Below are 22,927 nucleotides of genomic sequence, written 5' to 3'. Positions count from 1 at the left end.
CAAAATAAATCAGAGAGTTTCTATTTGTTCAGAAACATTGTGCCAGGATCTCAGAATAAAAAAAAAATCTGTATCTAATTCCTAGGATTACAGAAAAAGGATGCAAGATGTCCTGCCTGACCAGTTCAGGTATGTTGCACAGGTACATTCCAGATACAAGGCAATGCAATCACCAGAGCCATTAGAGAATTGCTAGCTATGCCTCCCCCACTGACAAGTTGCACTCAACAGAACTTGTTTTAATAATTTTCAAAAAGCAGTCAGCATCTGAAATTTATTGTATAAACAACTCAATGGGAAAAAAATTAAAAGGGACTCCTGACATTTTATTTTGGGAATTATAGAGTTTATGGACTTTAGAAACTGTGTGGAAAGGAAGGCTAAATTACTGTGAGCTTCTTAAATATTTTCAGAGACAAAATAGCCCTCTCTTTTAAAGATAACCCTTCCAGCTCAAAGATAAGGATTACTGCATACCTAGGTTTCAAATTTTACATGCTCTGCTGACAGTGTCTGCCTTTACCTGACTCAGTAGTACAATTCATACTCCAGGTATGTCTGCAACATGTTCATTTCAATAAACCTCTACTCAGTTTCCCATATTCTGCTGTCAATGATTTCATTGCAGTGCTTCATCTATCAGCAATTTCCTCTCTTCTATGGGGTCATGACAGAAGGTCACTCAGCACCACCACAGTTCAGCTAAGTGTTCCTTTGTCTTCTTTTTAATTCTGTCACACTTTATAACCATCTCAAATTAAGGCAAAGCTCCATTGCTGTAGCTTATTGTTAAACAAAGGCAGTAGGAGTTAGAGCTCCCAACAAAGTATCTGTTGTTAGGTTTCATAGAACATATTTTGTGAGGTTCTTGTTGAATCTAAGAATGTTGAATCTAAGAACAGACATACAGACTGTGCATCTTACAAACAGAGTAGCAAAAAAAAAAAAAAAAAGAACAAACCCAAAACAACCAACCAAAAAACCAAACAAACAACAAAAAATCCCAGACAAGCCCAAACACCATCCACCAGCATTTTTCAGTGGCATTTTTCAGTGAATTACTAAAATGAAGCTGAGTTCCTACAGTCAGTGTAAAGGGGACATAAAGACTTGGGAACAAAGTTAGTCTCCAGTGTTTAGAAATAAAAGTGGAAAGTGAAGCTAAAGCAGGGATTTCTGGACCACTGGGCTTGGTTCCATAGCAGCCTACACAGAAGAGTCCAGTGCTGAGCTCTTGAGACACAAGCTGAAGAGCAGCAGCACATCAGGTCACACCTTTAGTACTCTCAATGTCGAGCCAAGCAAAGAGAATACAATGAAAGAGAATGAAAAAGAATTAAAATAATTCCCAACCTATGAAACTTCATATAATTCATCAAACAGTCCTGTCAGATCCAATTATAGCCTTCTCTAGAGACTGAGTGTGAGTTACCTACCTCCACAACCATTATGCTGTAGTTGGGAGGGAGAAGGGCAACTGAGAAACATTCACACACTCTCCAACTGTTTCCTATAATCTGTAGGTCTGAGATGCAGAGAAAGGCAGGGTTTTTAGCCCACAGTAACTTCACACCCAACAAGACCCTACCTTCAATGAACAGTAATGCATCCTTCAAGTCCTGGAACTCACAGAGAATGCATGCATCCCACCTGTCCTGTCCCTTTGATATAAAAAGACGTAAAAACTATCAGGAGATACAACCTACCCATCTGTAAAACTCACAGGGCAAATGATTTTTTTTCAACTGGCTCTAAGGAACTCTGGTGTTTTCTTAAAAATAATTCATGTGGAGAGAAATTATTTGGTTCCTTTCCAGGTAGCAGTGATATGGCTAGCTAGTTTCAGGTAGCAAAAAAAAGGAAACTGCTGTCAAACAAGTCTCTAAAATTCCAATTCTCCAATATCCTTCTTCAAGGATTATTCGTTTTCACAGTAACATCACATCTTGGAGTCCATGATATTATTTTATCTTGTTTTAGCTTTTTTTTTTTCTTTGAATTCTTGATAGTTATCTGAGGAGCAAGCCATAGTTTCCTTGGCTTAAAAAAAATGTGCCTTTGTAAATGATGTGCTAATGATCTTTCTCAGCTTCATGCTTAACTCACTGAGATCTATAAATCACTCTCAGATACTGTCTCATGGAAGATAATAACTCAAAATAGAAATCTCATTTATTTCCACTGCAATTAAACCAATTAATATATCATGTATCTTTTCAGACACCACAAGAAGTTTTTCCACCTTCCCCAATATTTTGTACTGCCCTCTGTCTTCTACCTGATCCCGCAGCAGAGCATCTTTAATCCAGGTTCTTTTTTCAGGGAAATGGCAGAAACAATTTCTTTCTATGAAGTCTCATGCCTTCCTGCACTTTTTTTTTGTTTTTCCTCCCAGGGCTGTGTCTTTCCCCTGTTTGAAACCACTCTCCAATCTGCAGAGCAACAAACTTTAGCCTTGTTCTCTGCCCCTCACCACTCTATGAAACACATTTTATTTTCCTTTTACAGCTAAGAGCAAATGTCTTTCCCATCAAATGCATTGATAGTTGAGTGATTTTGAACATATATAGTATATGAACATATACATATATTTTGAACACACATTATATACAGAAACACTAAAATATTGATCAACAGTAATCAGAAGAATACATAAGACAAAATTGCAAAACCAATACATGTTCTGATTAATTATCTTCACTCACTAAAGCTGCATTATGTAGCAAATATGATCCATATTAAAAGCCATGGATGCAAACTGATAATTAAGTCCAAATTTGTCAAGATGCAAATTTGCTGATGAATATAGATTATTTTGGTTACAAAAATAATAATAAAGGCATCACAATTATATTCTTCCAAGAATACAGATGGTACTGTCATACTGACTGCATCTATGCTGCTTTTAAACTGCTGTGACATGGCCAAGCACTAAATTACAAGATTATTCTGTGAGAGGAAAGACATTTACTACTTGTGCAAGAGCAGCCACTGTTGTATTCTGCTAATCATCCTCATCTCTGAGGCACAGGATATATATATATGGATATATATATATATATATATATATATATATATATACACACATATATATATATATATATGTACATACACAACATACCAGAAAACACTCAAAGAACCACAGGCTAAATTTAGCAAAGTCTGGAACATATTATTATACAACACATCTACTACTCTTTTTTTTCCTGACAACGAACTAATTTCTAGAACAGTATTTTGTTTGAACTCTCTCAAAAATCCTTTTTAATGGTGAGTGAAAACATGCTGGAAAGTTTAATGGTCAGATTTTAAAATTAAAACTCTCTTGGTTAGTTAAAAGATTGGATATACAGTTTCTGGTGTACTCTTGTTCTGTCATTAGACTATCCTTATCTTAAAATCAGGAAGAAAGATTAACCTCCTAACATTAAGGATATCCTTAACATTAAGGATAATGTGGTTCAGATTGATGGTCCCTTGAAATTTAAGGTTAAGGTGATGACAAGAAGAATAGCAGATCCTGGGAAATTGTACACCATTCTATTTTCTGGAACATGTATGCCTTTGTTTGAAGTAACATTATAATGAAGAAAACAAGTTACATCCTTCTTTTAACCTTCCAATTATTTTTAGGTAACATTCACAGAGATAACTGCTCAAAATTTATTTGACCATAACTCTTGAAGGACTTTAGTATCTAGTTCCATAGGAAAACTCAGAACATCACAAGTGAAGAAGTGCATGTCTAAATTTTCAGTCTTGGATACCATGCTCTGATCAAAACCTTTTTACTGTAAGATCATGAAATTTAAAACTACTCTCCTGGGTCCCTTTGAATGAATTTCTAGCTCAGTAGTCTCCTTCCCCACAGCAGAAAGGTGGGAATTTCCAACAAAAAGCCCCCCTGTGCATAACCAGATAACATTGTGGTGGCATTAATTTGAAACATTCACTGGCTCCTGATTTTCCCAGCACGAGGTGCTGGTTTTGTATGAAATGATTCTATCTTTGGAAAGAACCCCAAACAACTAGATATCCACTAACAGTAGCAGCTATCCCCAGAAGTAACTCTTAGAAGCAGACGGTACACAGAGACAAAACCTCTGTTACTGGACAATTCATTTCTCCCAAAGGCTGGTTCCATCTTCTGATCCTACTCTGACTTCATAATGAGATAGGTTTGGGGCATGTATCATGCCTAACCCTCATTTTCTGTCTGCAGCTGAAAGGGAAATTAGGCATGTGTTTCAAGTGGGAACTGTGCATGCTCCAGCATAGACAGAGTTTGGGGTATTTCACTGCCATCAGATGTCTATAATACACTAAGTGACCTGACCCATGTCCAAAATCAAAATTCTATATTATATACAAGTGCACATTCAAGTAAACTCTTTTGAAATTGCTATTAATTGCAACTACAATTCTAACATCCATGAATCTGTCATAAGCCAGCTACTTTTAAACTCACCAATATTAATCTTTTCAGCACATTAAATACACAGCAGTGACAAGAAGTCCTGATATTTAAAATAAATAATTTCAAGAGGTAAAAACAAAAACTCTAGCATAGACAGAGTTTGGGTTATTTCACTCCAATCAGGTGTCTATAATACATTAAGTGGTCTGACTCATGTCCAAAATCAGGATTCTATATTATATGCATATGCACATTCAAGTAAATTTTTTTGAAATTGCTCTTAATTACAACAGCACTTCTAACACCCATGAATCTGTCACAAGCCAGCTAGTTTTAAACTCACAAATATTAATCTTTTCAGCACATTAAATACACAGCAGTGACAAGAAGTCCTGATATTAAAAACAAATTAATTTCAAGAGGTACAAACAAAACCATGTCTACTTTAGTTGAATTCTTCATGATATACCCCTCAGCATGGTCTCTGCATTTGTAGTTTGGTAGGAATTTGGCAGTCCTTGACTCTCAGCATAGAAATGAGAGATCCCACTCTGTGCCCACTTGTGGCAAGAAGTCATTTACACAAATCACTTTGCTGGGGGCAAAAAGGAAGGGGGCAGAAGAGGAATTAAATTATTTAGCCATTGTGATCCTCCCAAGAATTAAGAGACTTAATTATTTCAAATCAAATCCTAACTCAAGTTCCTCTTAGAAATCACTTTAAGTAATTTTCAATAGCGACATTGCAAGCTGATTTCTGCAGAACTTAGTCCTAAGTAAATAACCACAATTCTTCTTAACTTTGAATTGCATTAAAAATTCCAATGTCTAGCTGCTAGTTTCTATTTCATTATTTTGAAATTATAATAGACTTCTTTTTTATATTGAAGTAGAATGTCAAATGTCTTACATATGCACTTCATGTGTAAAAGTAGGCAGGATAACAGGAGGGCCATATGGACGAAAAATGAGTATTTCACAAGACACTAAGCATTAGACATAGGTAGGAAAATACACTGGTTAAAGTGGGTGCAAGCTTTTAAACAGAGGTTGAACATCTACCCTTACTTTTTTACAGCACAGAGAACTGAGTTCGTTGTATATCTGCAGTAACTTGAGTGTATTTAGACTTGCAAGTTTAACCAGCTGTTTTAATTTCAGTGATGTTTCACAATATTGTTTCTATTCAGTCAAGCTGATGCTCAGCATTTCTGAAAATAAAATCAATATTTCGATGCCTCAATGTAGACTGGAGCAGCTTTTGAGTGACAAATTTCATTTCATATTACCACTTCATCCCACATCTCTATGTGGATTTCCTATAGAGAATGCTTTGGAAGCATTGCAGCATTAATGCCCAAGTTTCACTGAGTCAATCAATGTAGGACTTCATCCACGACTAATTTCTATATGTGTTGGCAGCTCACTCTCATAAGCTACATATCAGATCTCTAGAATTCACAGAATTCACAGAGTTACTAGGTTGGAAGAGATCCTAAAGGTCATCAAATCCAACCCAGCCCCAACACCTCAACTAAACCATGGCACTGAGTGTCACATCCAGTCTTTTCTTAAACACATCCAGGGATGGTGACTGCACCACTCCCTGGGCAGACCATTCCAGAACTTTATCACTCCTTCTGTAAAAAACTTTTTCCTAAAAACCTTTTTAGTTTCCGAAAAACTTTTATCCAGCCTAAATTTCCCTTGACACAGATGAAGACGCCCTCTGGTTCTGTCAGTTGCTGCCTGGAGAAAGAGACCAACCCCACCTGACTACAAGCACCTTTCAGGGAGTTGGAGAGAGTAATAAGGTCACCCCTGAGTCTCCTTTTCTCCAGACTGAACACCCCCAGCTCCCTCAGTCATCCCTCACAGGGTTTGTGTTCCCAGCCCCTCACCAGCCCCATTGCCTTCCTCTGGACGTGCTCCAGCATCTCAATGTCCTTCCCAAACTGAGGGGCCCAAAAACTTCATGTTCTAGGCTAAGAAGCAGTAATGTGGTACTCCATCGTCTTTTAACTTTGCATTTTCATGAAGGTGATATTATTTCTTATTTGTGACACACCCATTGTGTAATATTTATAGAGGGGTAGAGTCTTTACCATAGTACTTTTGTACCCTTGTGTTGTAGTCACTCATGTCAAAAGCAGCAGATACAGAACAGTGCAGCATGAGAGAGCCATTTACCTAAGATCATTTGGAATTTGGAAAAGGTCACAAAAAGTGAATACAAAGGATGTTTCAGGCCTTGGAAATGAAGCAGGTAGTGTTTATCTTACCTTCATGCGGCAAGCAAACTTAGCTCCTAGAACTTCAACTTGGATTTTTGAAACATCGTAATTTTTTTTAATTACAGCAGTGAGCTGGAGGCGTTAAGTAGCTCCTTGTTTCTTTTTTAATAATTCCTTCAGACTGAGAGGAAAAGCCTTCCTAAGCCTGCAGCACAACACTGCTTGCAGCAGGGCTGTACCTGAATTAGCAAACCAGCCCTGACTCCCATTGATGGGACTTCGCATGGGGAGAATAGAAGACTGTTCCTAGTATGTCTTAGAGAAAAGGATAACGAGAAAATAAAGGCACGAAAGTAAAACATTTAAATGTATCAATACAACTCAGGATTTAATTTTTTTTTATTTGACACATTATATTATATTAATTATATTAATTATATTAATTATAGTATATTATATTATTTATAATATAAGCGCCAAAAATTTGCACTTGTATTATAAAATATTATGGAAAATATAAAATGCTGCATTGGGTTTGCATGGCAAGGCTTTTGTACCTGGATGGGTGCTACAGGGGTGGGTCTGTGAGATGCTGCCAGAAGCCTTCCCCATGTCTGATGGAGCCAGTTCCAGCTGGCCCCAAGTCAGACCTGTCCCTGAACAAGGCCAAGCCCATCAAGAACAGTGGCAGTGCCTCTATCATAACAGTGCTACACTAAAGAGATAACTCATTTGAAAATATATTAATAGTTAGGTATTACTGTCCTTGAATGATGGTGCACTGCATCCTTAGATTTTAATTTACTCACCTTTTTTTAACCTTGTGCTTCATCAGGCATCTGTAATAATTGCCAATAATCCTCTAACTGAACATAAACATGATTCAAGCAGACTCAAGTGTTTATGAATAGTTTTATATCTTATAACCTGAGGTTAAACAAAAAACTGCCTCTCACATTTCTCCGGGCCCAATTTTACCAAATACAAAATGGTCCAGTCAGAGGCTATGGTATTACAATTGCAAGAATTTTTCAATGCTTAGAGGTTCCAACATTTTTGTTAGTAAGTGGATGCTTCTGGCACACCAAATTAAAGGAAAAGAACAGGGAAGAATTTCCTTATTTAAGTTAAAGCCATTACAAGGAAAGCGATCAACTCCTAGAGGCATTTGTCATTTTGGAAACACATTTGTGTTTCTAAAATGAGTTTTACTGAATTTATTGCATAATATTTGTAGTATAGATATTTCAATTCTAATTCAGTATTTAAATACTTAAATAAGCAAGTGAATTATAAGCCAGCTTTCTGCCAACTGCAGAAACTGTTTATTTTTTAGTACTATCAGTTTTTTCAAACTCTTTTCATAAAAGAGAATGCTTCAGTGAGTCAAATAATTTTCAATATTTAGAGAGATGAGCACTATAACTCAAATAAAGCTTCACCACTAATTTACAAACATATATTATACCATTTTCCTCAATATTTGCTTCCATTCTGCCTTTATGCATTTTAATATTGTTTGGGGTTTTTTTTCCTGAAGCTGCTTTCAGCAAAGGATTTTTTTCCTTAGGTTTCTACAACAACAGCAAGCTAACTGAACTGTGTCAGTGTGCAAATCTAGAAGCTGTTCTCTCTAGTTTTCCTACCTCATGTACATCCCTTTACATTCAGACCCTGATTTCCTTTGTGTTATTCTCTCTAGTTCCAGAAACAGCCCTTTTAAATTGCAGTTGTCTTCCCTGGGCTTGGCTCACCTTGATACCTTCACTGGCTAATCCTTCACATCTTGTGATCTGTCTTCTTCTTCAACACTCCCACACCCTGTTTTTCCTGTTGTTTACATCTGAAGTCAATTACTACAGCACAAGGGTGTGTGTAAAAATACATATGTGTCTATATACATATATACATATATATATATATATATGTATTTGTATAAAATGTCTTCTGTTCAGTTGGCTTGCTTTAGAGCATTTCTCAAATTGGTCGTGATCATTTAAAGTTCTAGGTCTTCAGACATTTCCTGAGTTCAGAGTAACTTTAGGCCTATAATCACCCTTCCCTGATTTTTGTTTTTTGCCTTTTTTCTGAAAATCTCGGATAATTGTTTACCTTTACTAGCAAAATAGCATTTTATCCATCAATTCTAATGTATCTACCTATTTTAATATCTGTATTTATAGATAGCCTTCATTTCTGTTCATTAGTTAGTTTGAAAATATATTTCGATTTTTCTTGTATTTCTCACAACTCCTACTGTTGTTTATTTTATTTCCTGTCTGCTGGCTACAGTGAGTTAGATTTTTGAGGGCTCTTTTCTCAGTTCAATTGCTTGAAATTTGCTATTTAGCTGTGTAAGTTTTTCTTATTCTCATTTTGTTCAGTAGCACAACACCTCCTGAGACACTATTACTGTTTTCTTAAGTAGAAGAAATGCCAGTAGAAGAAAGGAGTTTATTTTCCTTAGGGCTTTTCTATGAGTTCCCTCATTTTCTTAAATCTGTCTTTCTCAAGTTTATCATCACTCCAGTGTTTTTGTGTACATAACTTTCACATGATATGGATTGTAATAACATTGTGATTATCACTGTTTTGCAGTGCTGCCAGCACTACAGTTTAAATGAGCACCTGTGTTCTACTTTATGAGTGCAAGAGGTATTCACACCACCCAGCTCTGGACAGTCAACTCAGCTCAGTTCAGACACAATTTCCCCAGCTTCCCTACATTGTCAATAAAGACAAAAAAAGCACACCTGCAGGAGGTGATTCAGGAAAAAAATACCAATTGTCAGAAGCTGAAGTGTACATCCCATGTGAGGTGAAATATTCTGGTTTCCATTTAACTCACCTGCCTTGCTGCTTTGGTGTACATAGCCCTTGAGAGCGATGATCTGCTTCCTCTGAGTGTGTTCACATTCCGTGGAGCTAGTAGGGAAACAGGCATTGCTCATGCAGCTAGAAAGGGAGAAAAATGTTATCTGTTCTAATTAGATGACATTAAATAATAATGTTCTAATTTTAATTAGGCTGTCTCATAAAAAAAAAAAAACAATTTGTCTAAGCAACATCTTTATATTTTCATGTAGTCTTCATAATGATGAGATAAAACCTTGTGTTGTCTGGGAGTCAAATTACTCAAGTGCTTCTGAAAAGGAACAAACTTTCATTGAATGGGGTATTTTTTCTACACAATTATCAGAAAAGCTACAATACACACCAAGAGATTTGAAACTAACGTGTCAAGTAAGTTTTTTAAATATAAATATATATATATACACAGTTAAAGTCTTCTTGTCTGTTTGTTTGAGAGACTCTCCAAGGCTTAAATATTAAGGGGAATTAGCATTTGTGTCAACTGCAGTTGTGTGAGCTATATGTCCCACAACAAAACAGCTCTGCAGCTAATGTTCCTATCACTGAGGAACCATAGCTATCCATTACTACCCAAAGACAGATGTGTAAGTTTTGGCTCATAAAAACTGGATGAAGGAAACTAATGGGACTCTAATCTCCTGGCATCTCATGGGACAAAGAGAAAGTGAATAAGATTTTTAAAGACTATAAAATTTGTTTCCTCTGCAAACGCCTTGCAAAATGTTATAAATAAATCATCGGTTTCATCATGGTTTGACTTTTGGGAGCATCACAATGACAGAATGAAAAGAACCTTGTGTTGGAAGCCTGGGACTGCAAAAGCACCTATTGGTCTGTGACCAAACTCCCGTCTGCAGGCACAAGCTTCTGGGAACAGGTATTTCATCAGCCTCTCATTGATGACAATTATGTGATATTTACAATTTCAAAACAATGCAGATAGAGCTCTCTCGCTATAAAACTTTAACGAGCAGCATGTTTTGTTGGAAGTGTCATAAAACTTTCATCAAAGTTCAAAATATTCCCAAGAAAACAGCTCTGTCTTTGACAAGAAGATCAGAAATTTTCAGTTTAGATCAAACACTGTGAAGAGGAAGAGAAATGTCGTCTGTTATAATTATTAGGATACGATAATTATACTTTTACTAGCTCAGAAAATTTTTAAAAAGCAACTCAGTAAACATTGTAAAATCTAGTATTAAGATTAACTTTTATAGTTTTCCTTACAAGGAAGATGAACAAAGTCATAGTAGCTAAAACCAAACAACAGTGGTAGGAAAGAGAATTTTGATTAAATATGTTTTTACCATTTCTCAGAGAGGCTCTGCTGAAAAGCTGGCCACTAGGGAAGATGAAATAAAATAAGAAAAGAAAAATTGAAATGAATTATTTCTTTATTTAATTCTGGAACAGTTCCTTTTTTTCCCTAGGTAAAATTCCTTTACTCCTTTCCCATAGCTGATGTTGTAGGCAATCTTACAGAAGCAGGAGGTACTGAGTTCACTGGACTTTATAGCAGTTCTTCACTGTTAAATTGCAGCTTCCCTATCCAGTGGTTCCATGAATAATCCAATAATCAACCTTCTGACCTTTGAGGCATTAAGAATTAAAAGAAATCAAGGCAGAAATAAGAACTAAGTATTACAGTGTGACAAAAGTTCGGATATAATTAAAGAAAGGGTGAAAAACTCTCCCAGCAACAGAAGAGTGTGGGTGAAAAAAGGAAACATTCTACAGAATCACATACATATTCTGGGAACATAAAAGGAAATTATTTCCTTTCAGTACAACACACAGGCTAACAATGATTCCATGAACCACCTTTGTGTACAAATCACGTGGCTTGTCCTTTGTTTCTGCTCTGCTCTTCGGTGGCACATTCCAGCACAGGCCATAAGGAGATTGTTTGCTGCACTGTTATCCATCCCTGACTTGTTTTCCACACTTTGTGTTGCCTCCATAGCACAAATCAGGGTGCTCTGCCAGTTCATGGAGCCTATGGCTATCCTCCCCCAAAAACTATTGAGGTCTTCACCTGTTCTGCAGCAGCTCTTGGTTCCTGAATTTGTATACAGTTGGCATTAACCTGCCAAAGGACTGAAATGGAAATAATGGTGACAGCCTGCCCCATTTCTCTAAAATACACCTCCTGCTTCTTCTTTCCTTGGAGAGAGCAGCCTATACACCATGGTTATATCAGCCTCTCCAACAGCAGGTAGAAAGGTTCAAACTTGGTAATCCAGGCCTAGATCCTCAGGCCTTTGCTTGAGCATGTCCCTCAAACTAAGCCAAGCAATGGTGACAACACCTCCCTTCCACGTTAAAACCTGCCCCCAGGTTTCAAACACACAGCAGCAACTCCAGGTTTTCCTCCAGTCACCTACTTTAGGTCCTAAAATTCAGGTATGAATCACACTTTTTGTGTAAATCCTTAGTTCTTTAGTCTACTAGAGACATGAAGGGAATATTACTCTTTTAACAACAAGGTGGTGTGCAGTACTGCTCAGAGCTACAAATGTGACCCTGAAAGCCCCCAGATGCCATTAAAATTCTGGGTTTAGGTACTCATATCCAAACCAGGCAGCTTCTTAGCATGCCTGAAAGTGAAATAATTTTCCCTTCAGAAGTGAAACTACCAATTAGGTTAGATAATTCCAGGAAGTACCTTTAGCAAGTAGCCAAACTCTTGGTCCTTGGCAATTTGCAAGTAAAAACTGAGACCTGGCTTCCTAAATGTGGAAATGAGGTGGAACTAGGAGAGGTTTAAATTCTTGCTATGCCTCTGTATGCGTCATGTATTGATTAGTGGACATAGTTTCAGACTTACTAGAACTTACTGCTAGAAATGAAGATTTAGTGCTCATCTCATTCATGTCCAGGGTATCACAGTCTGTGCTGGCACTGGTCTCTGGACCAGATTCTTTTAAAAGCAATTGCTAAACTGGAACTGAAACAAGACCTAGGTTTTGGTTTTAGGTACTATCCCTGCTCTCCAGTTTGCCTTTACTAGGTGTAGCTATCCATACTACACATTCTTGAGAGCCATGAGTCACATATTCTAAATTCCTTTACATCCTAAATGGCTATGAAGTGAAATGATAAAATGCTGTTTGAGCTGCAGAGTAATCAAAGCAGATCTTCATTTCCCACTGTGACTCAGGAGGGCAGAGGAGTAGGTGTCACTGCACTGCAGTCATAAGATCCCCAAATTCACCTCATGCCTCCATCCCCAGTATGGGAACTGCAGAATGAGTGCTGTAGGATGGGGCAGGATTGTTCATCTTCAAACCATTTCATCATTGCTCCAGTGTAGATGATTGGAACATTTTTTAATCTGGTGAGTAGATACAGATATTCCACAACACACCTTTAGTTGGCCTGCCTCTTCAGTCTTTCCATGCAATCATCTCACTTCTCTTCCTCTTTCAGGACTGCATTTTTAACCACTCATTCCTTTTCACTTGTGTTTGTATGTCACAGGCTTGCATTTATTCACTGTGTATTTATGTAAATATTTTGTTCAAAATACCTGGGTTAACAGAAAAAGTCAAGCAATGTAAATGTTTACCTCATTATATATATTCAGCACACAAATTAAAGTAACCAAAGTTTTCTGAATGGTGCTGGGGACTTGAATAAAACAAACAGGGGCAGGATGGCAACAGTGCAAGGTTTTCAATAAAAATAGTAGGGATCATTGAGTTAAAGACTTGCAGAAAACTACTCATTAAACTAAGAGAGAGAGATAAAAATGGATTCATTTAATTATGCACTTGGGTATATAAAAATGCTTAATACAAAGAAGTTAAGTTATGCTAGTTAAAAGTTTATCTCCCTTTCCAGAGATCTCCATGCTTTTACACAACAAAGACATTGCCACGGATGCTGGAAATATACTTGGCTAAATAATAAAAATAATGTATTCATGAGTAAATTATTCAGAGATTGACAGGAAAAATGTTGAATAAATTATTCACTGAACATTATTTAATAATCTAGAGAGCTGGTCAAATAATAGAAATATGTATTTCAGATAATTCATTCAGAGAGTAATGTCAAAATCCTTTGGCTAGGATTTTCCTAGTCCATTAGGAATAAATAATTTGACAAGTTATTGATTATAGCTCATTTCTGTATTAAAACAAAATTCAGCAGGAATGCAGCTAAGCAGAAAGATACATAATTGACAATAAAGTGTCATCATCCTGATGATGAAAATCTTTTATCGTGCATGCAAACACAGCCTGTGTTCAAAAATTGCTTCAAACAGTGCTTACATTCCACATTAGTCCTACTTCTGGGGTGTTTTAAGATATGCAAGTCAGTCTAAATAAGTGTTATCAGGCAGCACAGTGGGGCTGGGCAGAATCCTGCCAGCCAGCAGTGTGGGGCTGGACAAGTTATCTACCCTTTCCTTTAAAAGATTGTGATTCATTTTCCTCAATGTCAGTAAATCAGTTAACTTTGATATCGGAGAGCAAAAGCAAGCAGCACCTTTCTTTCTGCATGTGTTTTAGCTTAGGTTTCAAGGTATTTGTGCTCAAACAGCTGAAGTGAGAAAAGGAACTAGACTTCTTTATACACCTTCACAAAGGCATTTCATAACAGAAGTTTTTCCTAGGAGTAAATCAGTGAAGAAGGGGAAAGGCCATGGTTTGTGTGGGGAGTGCTCACAATGCTGCTGCCACCCCAAGGTACGCCCAAAAGGCACTTAGGAGTTTGTTTTTTTCTGAGTGCTTTTCTTGTGGGAATGTGAATCAGCACTGTATCTTGTGCAGTGCTGTCATATGAAGCCACAGCTGAACTTTGAAGAATAGACAATTGAAAAATGGCGTCTTTTTTTCATCAAAAGCTCTCCTCGTCCTAAGGAAGCCAGCTGAATATCTGCAGGAAAGGCCAGTCTCCCTCCTCCACACTAAATGCCCATAATTTTTCCTTTTCCTCAATTCAGCTGGCCAGGAAAGCTCAGACAGTGAGTAGTTCTCTCTTAAATATCCTATGCATTCTCTTCCTGCCATACTAGACATTAGATACATTTATAAAGACTGCAAGTTCTTAATACTGAAGAACTGGCAGAATGGATTGAGAAACTGTGCATAAAAAGGTAAAACACAGTGCAAAAGTTAATTATCTGAATCCTTGTCACTACAAAAAGGCACCTGGCAGAAGGATCCTCTTCACTTGTTATTATTTTCAAAAGCGAATGTCTAGCAATCATAGTTAGAGGTGAAATGGAAAGCAGGAGTTTTGTGAAAAATTTGCACCCAGAATTAAATCTCATGCAGATGTTACATGCACTGCTGCAGGCAATGTGTTTTGGTGCTGGTAGGTACAGCTTTCTTCAACTTCCACCTGCCCTCTCAGGGACAGTCCTGTATTCCCAACTATTATTGTACTCACTCTATTTGACATCCATCTTCATACTATTCATCACTCCAGCCTCCTCCACAGTGTCTTCTTCCGGTCTTTTTTTCTTTTCATATTTTGAGGGTGGGAGAGAGAGACAGAAGATGCATTTCACAGTGTAGTGTTCCACTTCATTAACAATAACATGCTAAATCTATCAGCCTTTAATTAGTCAACCCATCATGTTTTTAGCCAGCACCTGAAGTTGTCTCTGCCTGATCCCTTGGAATTGTTATGTCTTCTCTTTTTCATCAGTTCATTAATATACTTACCATATATAGTTTCCATCCATTTTGTATGGGGATATCGTGGCTCTGTCTGTAACACTGACAATTATAGAAATAGATGTAATTAAAACAATTTTGATACTTGTTTTGTAACACATAACTCACCCTTCTCCCATCAGAATGGAATTTACAACACATGCCATGAAAACTTGCATAATATTTACTTTGCAGCATCTGCTTGAAGAATGAAAAAGCCAAGCTGACCCTGAAAACATGGTGAATGTAAATGGGAAAGAATCAAACTACTCATCCACTCCACTGGTTTTAGATGGAAAAGAATTTTTTCCGATGTTCTTAATGATCTTGAACTGAAAAGGGCGATGGGCTGTAGTATTGTGTATTCATTTATGTGGATGATCCAACTCTTTCTTTATATCTGTTATCAGCTGTCCAATCCACTGTGTGCAAACATCCAAACATTAAAGCTTCATATCGTCTCAAGTGTATCAATCTCATTCAGGTTTTAAACATAGTTTCAAGTCCACATGGAGCACTAAATCATTAATACTGACACATGACACATGAAATTGCCTTATTATACATTTCCAAATGCATAAAGAAATATTTTTAACATAAACTAAACCATTGTCTTATGCCAGTGAGCTGAGAGGCTCTAAGGAAGGATTGATTGTACCATGTTTAAGCTACTCATAGTTTTCTTGTTTCTTCTCTCAAGTTTTCTGAACTTTAAGAGAAAAATAGTAAAGGTCGCCAATTAAATAAATAACAAAGTAAATCCTTTCCTATCCTTGAGCAGATTAAGAAGATATCTCAAAATGTATTTATTATACATGTAACTGGAGAATGGCATTGACTTTTGTGTGGATAATTATTGATAGTTTGGGGTTTTTTTATAGATAAGTCCTAAGGCTGTTCCTGGAAGAATATAATTAATGATATTAATTCTCTCCTTATTCTCTAATTTCCCTTTCAACAAAAGATAATGCTTTCTCTAATTTTTTACCCATAATAAAGCTATTTCAATAACAACCTTTCCCTCCAGGTTAACTAATAATTTACCATATAGTTACCAAATTAGAAACTTACCTAAGGTCAGAGTAGGTCGGAATAAGATCAGAATAAGTGACATCTACAGCACCTTACTTATTAAACCAGCCACCTTTAAAGAAAGATGTAATTTTATAAACTGATGGAGAATTTTATCTCACTTTATTGTAAAGAGCTGTAAAGTTTTGCACAGTTTTAAGGTCAAACTTAAAAGCCTTCATCTGACTGGACTATGCTTTCTCCTTCCTGTAAATAAAGAAATTAGTTATTTTTATTAAAAATTCCTTTTATAATATGGATATTGTTATGTTATAGTTGTCAGGATGTTTGAATATGATTTAGATTTGTGCTGAATACTGTTGCCCTACTGTTTTTCAATTAGCCATTTTCCATTAACTATTTTAGCAAATTGCCAGGATTATTGTCCTACTGGAAGCATTTCAGCTTCAGCCAGTACATAAATTATCTTTGACTTCCTTCTCATTCATACAAAGGCTTTAGTGCTTCTTTCCTCATTCTTGTTACATGCTAATTTGATAATTTTTAGCAGTTTTTAATTTCTCTCTGGGGTCAGCTGTCCTGGCTGTGTCCCCTCCCAGCTTCTTGTGCACCCCTAGGAACTTGCTGTCAGGGGCAGCTGAAAAAGGAAAACATCTTGATCTTGATGTTGTGCAAATACTGTACAGCAATAGCTAAAAAATCCTTATTGCCAGCACTGGTTTGGTCACAATAGAAGGCAAAAAGGGCCAAATGAACTAAAGTAATAATAGAGTTTGACCAAAAAAAGAATTTTTTTGAGGAAGAGCTAATCACACTTCTTATATCTAGTGGCAACTCTGGGTGAAAATAAGTCTGCTCTTTCTCTTTGTCCTAAGTAACATTTGAATCTTCATGATTGCATTAAGGGCAGTAATGTGTAGCTCTTTTGAAAATTTGTTTTTATTTATGCACATGCAGAGATACACAAAGAGATTATAATCCTAAATTTGGAAGGATGCTGAAAAGCTTTCCAAAGAATCTTTGGCACTTTTGACATTTATAAAGAATTTGGGCATTACTTCATCTGTTCCAGAAGGATCTCTTGTAAGTGTAGTGCACTGGGAATTCAGAGACAATAGTTTTTTATGTTGTCTGCTAACAAGAGAGCTTCAAGAGGCTCAGGTAGAGGTCATTAAGTCTGCATAATTTTGTACAAATTCCCATTTACATACTAAACAAGGTACCATGGCTGGGATGCACGAGGTGAATGCCTGACCATGCTCCTTTCTGGGGCACATCCTGCCTTAGACCCAGGGCTTGAGCAGAAAGCACCACTGGGTCTCCAGCCCAAGGAATACACAGCCTTGGAAGCAAAGGGAGAAAAACAGGAATGAAAAAGCATCATGTAAACCCAGATATTGCAGCCATTCAAAGCCAATTTCATTCTCAGTTTTTCTTTCCTGTTGAAACTGTGAAGATGCAGTCTTTAAAAAATAAGACAATACAGGGATGCCATAATAAGGATGAAGCCTAAGTAACAGCTCCAAATGGATACTAAAAAAGCTATGTAGGCATCGACGTGAAAAAAATGAAGATGCTTTGATGTGTGTCATCTTTTCATTTTAGCAATTAAAATGGCTTTTGAAGCTCTCTGGCATTTAATTTAAGCCCATAGAGTATAAAATTATGCCGTCCCCTTGCAGATAGTCCCATATTTAGCACAAACAAGGTCAAAAAGATCAACAGACTTAGAAAAAAATGGTAATTTGAGTTTTCAAATATATAAACTTAATTCTCTTTATTTAGGAGCTTGCCAACTATGGCATACAAGTGTCCTTTTTTTTTTTTTTTTGGTGTGTTGGTTTTTTTTTTGGCTGTAAAATCAGGGGGTGCTTGGTGTTTGTTAACTACTTTTTACATAAACACAGCTCTGAGAGGGAGTAACTCTTTTTTACCTGTGTAAAAACATGAACAGGAATCCTATATTCTGTCCTGAAAGACCTCTGTCTAATATGCTGTTTGAAAGATTACCCAGCACAAACATCTTGCTATTTAAAAAAAAAAAAAGTGGTATTCCAGTCTTCCTAATAATTATTCTGACATCTCTGCACTCAAATGACATCTGCTTATATGTCTTAAATATGTGACAACTCAGGATGAATGATGTTAAATTTTTCATTCAAGCATGACAATTTAGAGGAACTTAAGAGAAAGGATCTTGAATGATATAAAAACCCTTTAGACTATGCTATGAAATTACACCAGTAATTACACTGTAGATATGTTATGAAGTAGCAAATGCAATTATTCCAGTTGTACATGGTAATCTTGAGAAACATTTACCAGTAAATCTTTCAAGATGAAGGTTTCATAAAAGGTGCCACATGTAATAATGATCCAAGGGCTGGATGCAGTTTGACCACAAGAGTGTTAGTGGGATCCGTGGGATCTCACAGAACAACTGATGTTATTCTAACGTTTCCTTTCCATGGAAAGATTTGTGTTGCAACATGCATTACAAAGCAAAAACGAGTCTTTGTATCTTTGCTACATACAGAGTGTATTGTATTTGCAGGGTGCCCCATGGCAGGAAGGAATGATGAATCTGACTCCATGTTCTCAGAAGGCTGATTTATTATTTTATGATACTATATTATATTAAAGAATACTAAACTAAACTATACTAAAGAATACAGAAAGGATACTTACAGAAGGCCAAAGAGATAATAATGAAAACTCGTGACTCTCGCCAGAATCCCAACACAGCTTGATCCTGATTGGCCAATAAGTCCAAACAATTCACATGAAACCAATGAAACAATCACCTGTTGGGAAACAATCTCCAAACACATTCCAAAGGAGCAAAACACAGGAGAAGCAAATCAGATAATTATCGTTTTCCTTTTCCTCTGAGATTTCTCAGCTTCCCAGGAGAAAAATCCTGGGTGAAGGGATTTTTCAGAAAACATGAATGTGACAAGAGTGAGATTTGCAACAGGAGAAAAAAGTAACATCAAACTGTACTATTGTAAAATCTCACACCCACATACACAAATTAAAATAAACTTTGCTTCCTAACTACTTCACAGTGTTGTATTTTACCAGTCATAGCAGCATTGTACTAAATCAGATTTAGCTAACAGGCGCTCTCCAGTCTGTGGACAATTACATAACAAAAATGTATTACAGTGCTCACTCTTGGGAGTAAAGACTTTTGCTATAATAGTGAAATGCATTATATGAAGTGGAATTTCTAATGGACTTCAACAGAACTGGTGGCTTGAATCCTTGGAGATACATCAGGGGTAGTGCCACTGAAGAAAGCCTCACAGGAAGGAGGTAATTTATGTATTAGAAACACTTATGCTTTCCATTGCATATATTTGCAACAATAAATCAAATGGACAACATGTTTCCTCTTTGTATTTGCAATAAGCATTTCTAGCTGTTAACACTGTGGATATTTTTTTTTTTTTCATTATGTAGTTTCATTATCCACTCATGCTTCTGAAAAATGAGAAAATGGAGGAACACACAGAGCTGGCAGATTTAAATGGCTCTTAGAGAAGTACTTCAACATCAAAAATGATCAAGAGCAAATTGTTTATACAACCTTTGCTTTCACCACCTTCCCTAACAACTAGTATTAGTAAATGAATCATGTAAAACCACTTAAATGCAATTCTGGAAAGGAGAAGAAGAATTTCCTCACAAATTCATATTTTATTAATAACTACCTTTTTAGCCAAGTTATTATGGTAAGGAACCTAGAGTTTGGATTCTGTTTTTAAACCAAGTGTTATGAATGACTAAAGTGATATTTTCAGGAGATCAGTAATATTATTTTCATTCCTCAGATTTATTCTCTTTTACAAGAATTTTAAATACCTAACATTTTTGAACAATGTCTTAGACCACTTTTAAAAATACCTGAAATTCCTTTAACTAAAGTGCTTCATTTTAGCAAGCATAATCACATTTTCTCTGCTTTTCAATGATACTTGTACATGACTGCATTAAACCTTAAGATTGCACTGATCTTAAAATTTAGTGTCAAAAGGTGATTAAAAGCATCTTCTCAGTAGATCTTAGTGGAATATCTCCTTTGTTGAATTGTTGCTGTAGCTAAGGTCTAGTCTACGATGCCCCTTTCTAATCCTCTGCCTATTGCATGCACCTTATGTCATTTTTTCCCATAATGAAAAAATTGTGTCCTTTGTGTTGCATTCACCTGCAGTTCTGCACTTCCTCTAATGCTTATCTTTTGGATTAGTCTGGGAGAACTGTGGGGGTTTCCAGTATTTCCATTTGTAGTTACCTCAGGAGTTCTGATGCATGTAACTGATGATAACAAAGACATTTTCTCCCATTCTTCTACTTTTGCTCTAACAACATAAATAAAGTAATAATAACTATTCGTAGATATGAAGTAATTGTGTCTTTTACGTTATTGAAGGTAATAATTCAGAAATTACTATTTATGTCCAATGATAGATAAATTATTGGCAAGCACTAACCAAGTCTAAAGACAGCTTTGGGTGGTAGAGAAGAAATGCAATATCTGACTTTTAGAAATGTAAATTAAAAGTCAGGTAGGTAAGATGGGTTGTGTAAGAAAATCAGCAGTGCTAGCCCTTCATCCAGCCCCCCCGCATGACAATGCAAACAGCAAATCAGAAATCCTCAAACTTTGAAGCATGACCTACCTCTCAATAGGGAATTTGTGAACAGAAATATTTATATGTTTCCCCCCAGTCATTTGGCATTTGAAGTGTACTGTCAGTTTAAGGAATTCAACAACAACAATACAAAAAGTAAAAGGAGTAATGGCAAGTAGAAACAAGGCGGAATGCCAACCCAAAATGACAATCTCCTCAGCTCAGCACAGCTTTTGGTGTATTCTCACTCCTGGTGGACAGAGTTTAACCAGACCTGTTTAAAAGCTCTTTCATTAGAAACCATAATTTAACTATACTTTCAATTATGTGCAGAGAATTCTTGCCTCTTTCCCCAAAACCTAACTTTTCTACATTTTTCTCATATTTGTGGATTTCTAATAAGCTCCACCTAGCTTGAGGCTTTCCATTCATGACTCACATGTAGCAGAAGAAATCCACCCATCATCCAAAATTATCATTTAGAGCTCACCTTAATTTGGGAGTCTCTCAGGCATCCAGCAGCTCCAGTTACACCAAGAGCAGCTTCTCACTTCGGCTGATGTTTTGGCAAGTGCAGTCTCTAAAATGACATAATCATAATTTTTAAGGCAATATTTGAATAAGTTTTGCCTGTAAATAACCCAAAGGGTCATCTTGATTTATGAACTATTTATCACCCATGTAAGGGTTTGCAGTGTTCCCACTGTTTCTTGATTAGCTAATGAGAGGCAAATTAAAAATAAATTGCTCAATGTGCTTCAGGACTCTTGCTTTGTGAAATTTACTGGCTTTACTTTATTGCCTGGATGAGAATCTCAGCACATCATTTTATAAGGAAAACCCAATTTTAAAATTCTGTGTCAGCTGGGTAGGTGGCAACACAGATGTTGCTGCTGCAGTGCAGATTTAGCAGATTTGGTTTTCTAACCTATGCGGGATATATTTTCTAAAGATAGCACTCGGGGCAGTAAAAAACTGGATAAACATCACTGAACTGGGCTGATTAGCAACAATAGAAAGACCTGTCCTGTCTTTTGGAAAGGGGGGAACCAATGGTCACTAAAACATTTTAAACACAAAAGTTTTAGAAACAAGAAGAAAAACACCCAGGCATAATGCAAAAAAAAAAAAAAAAAAAAAAAAAAAAAAAAAGTTCCAGGATTTTATGTACTTTTTTGCCTTCTTATTACTTCATTTTTTTTGCCATTATGCTATTCATTCCCTTTACTAGCAAATTTCAATTCCTTATCAGTATTTAATGCTTACCATAATAAAAAAAGTAATTTTGAGAAGAGAATAAAGACAGAAAACGTCCAAGTTGCTGAAAAGTGAAAACAATGTCAGAAAAGAAGCTCTTATAGAGTTTTAATTACATTTTCTCTCTGCTGCTTTTTCTATAATGGCTTGATTCTTCTTGTTAGAGCTGCATATTTTTTCTAATGAAGTATTGGCTGTCTTAACATCATTAAGTATTGAATATGCTTTTCATTTCTACTTTCTGTGTTTCATTCAGCCACATGCAGAAAATCTTATCAGTTATAGCACAAATTAAGAAAGGTCACTGCAGTGGATGGGGACACTCCTTTGCAGCCCCCATGAATTTCTGGAAAAGGAAATAATGATAATAATTGCACCAGACTGCATTATGCAGCTGGAAATCTTCCTGCCTTCCAGAAACCAACTACTTCTAGCAGCATATACCAGCAGAAAGTTTTTTTTAACCAAACAGTCAATGCTGACTTACTGTAATTAAAAAAATGCCTGAGGAATATCTCATTTTCTTTAATAATATTAGGCAGTGTAGGAGGGAAGTATTCTGGCCCCATTTTTCCTTGCAGCCTGAAGGTTGTCTCATTTGAGAGCTGCCTTTGAAGGAAGCATGGAATCTCTCTGTTTTGTTGTTCTCTCTGTCATTGTTTTATGTTGTAGTCATAATTTATGGCTACAACAATTTCACAACATTCTACAGAAAATATATTAACTTTAATATTTTGATTATTATTCTCCAGACTTGAAAATTATAATATTTACCATACATTACCATACAAAAATTATCATAATTTC

At 36.3% G+C, this 22,927-nt stretch overlaps 1 long non-coding RNA gene across 1 annotated transcript in view; it reads right to left on the bottom strand.

The window, feature by feature from the left end:
- Window positions 1-17,027, bottom strand: part of LOC143693805 (uncharacterized) — a 92,134-nt gene extending 75,107 nt beyond the window's left edge. Inside the window, exons 1-4 of the long non-coding RNA XR_013181762.1 lie at window positions 15,204-17,027; window positions 14,926-14,998; window positions 12,893-13,054; window positions 9,500-9,606 (exon numbers count right to left, since the gene is read on the bottom strand). This is a non-coding gene — a long non-coding RNA (uncharacterized LOC143693805). The remainder of the gene's footprint in view (window positions 1-9,499; window positions 9,607-12,892; window positions 13,055-14,925; window positions 14,999-15,203) is intronic.
- Between the last annotated feature and the right edge of the window lie 5,900 nt (window positions 17,028-22,927).

The sequence above is a fragment of the Agelaius phoeniceus genome, chromosome 4 (assembly GCF_051311805.1).
Source record: "Agelaius phoeniceus isolate bAgePho1 chromosome 4, bAgePho1.hap1, whole genome shotgun sequence".
In the NCBI taxonomy this organism is placed as follows: domain Eukaryota; kingdom Metazoa; phylum Chordata; class Aves; order Passeriformes; family Icteridae; genus Agelaius; species Agelaius phoeniceus.
The sequence above is the reverse complement of the archived record's forward strand: the minus strand, read 5'-3'. Positions and strand labels throughout refer to the sequence as shown.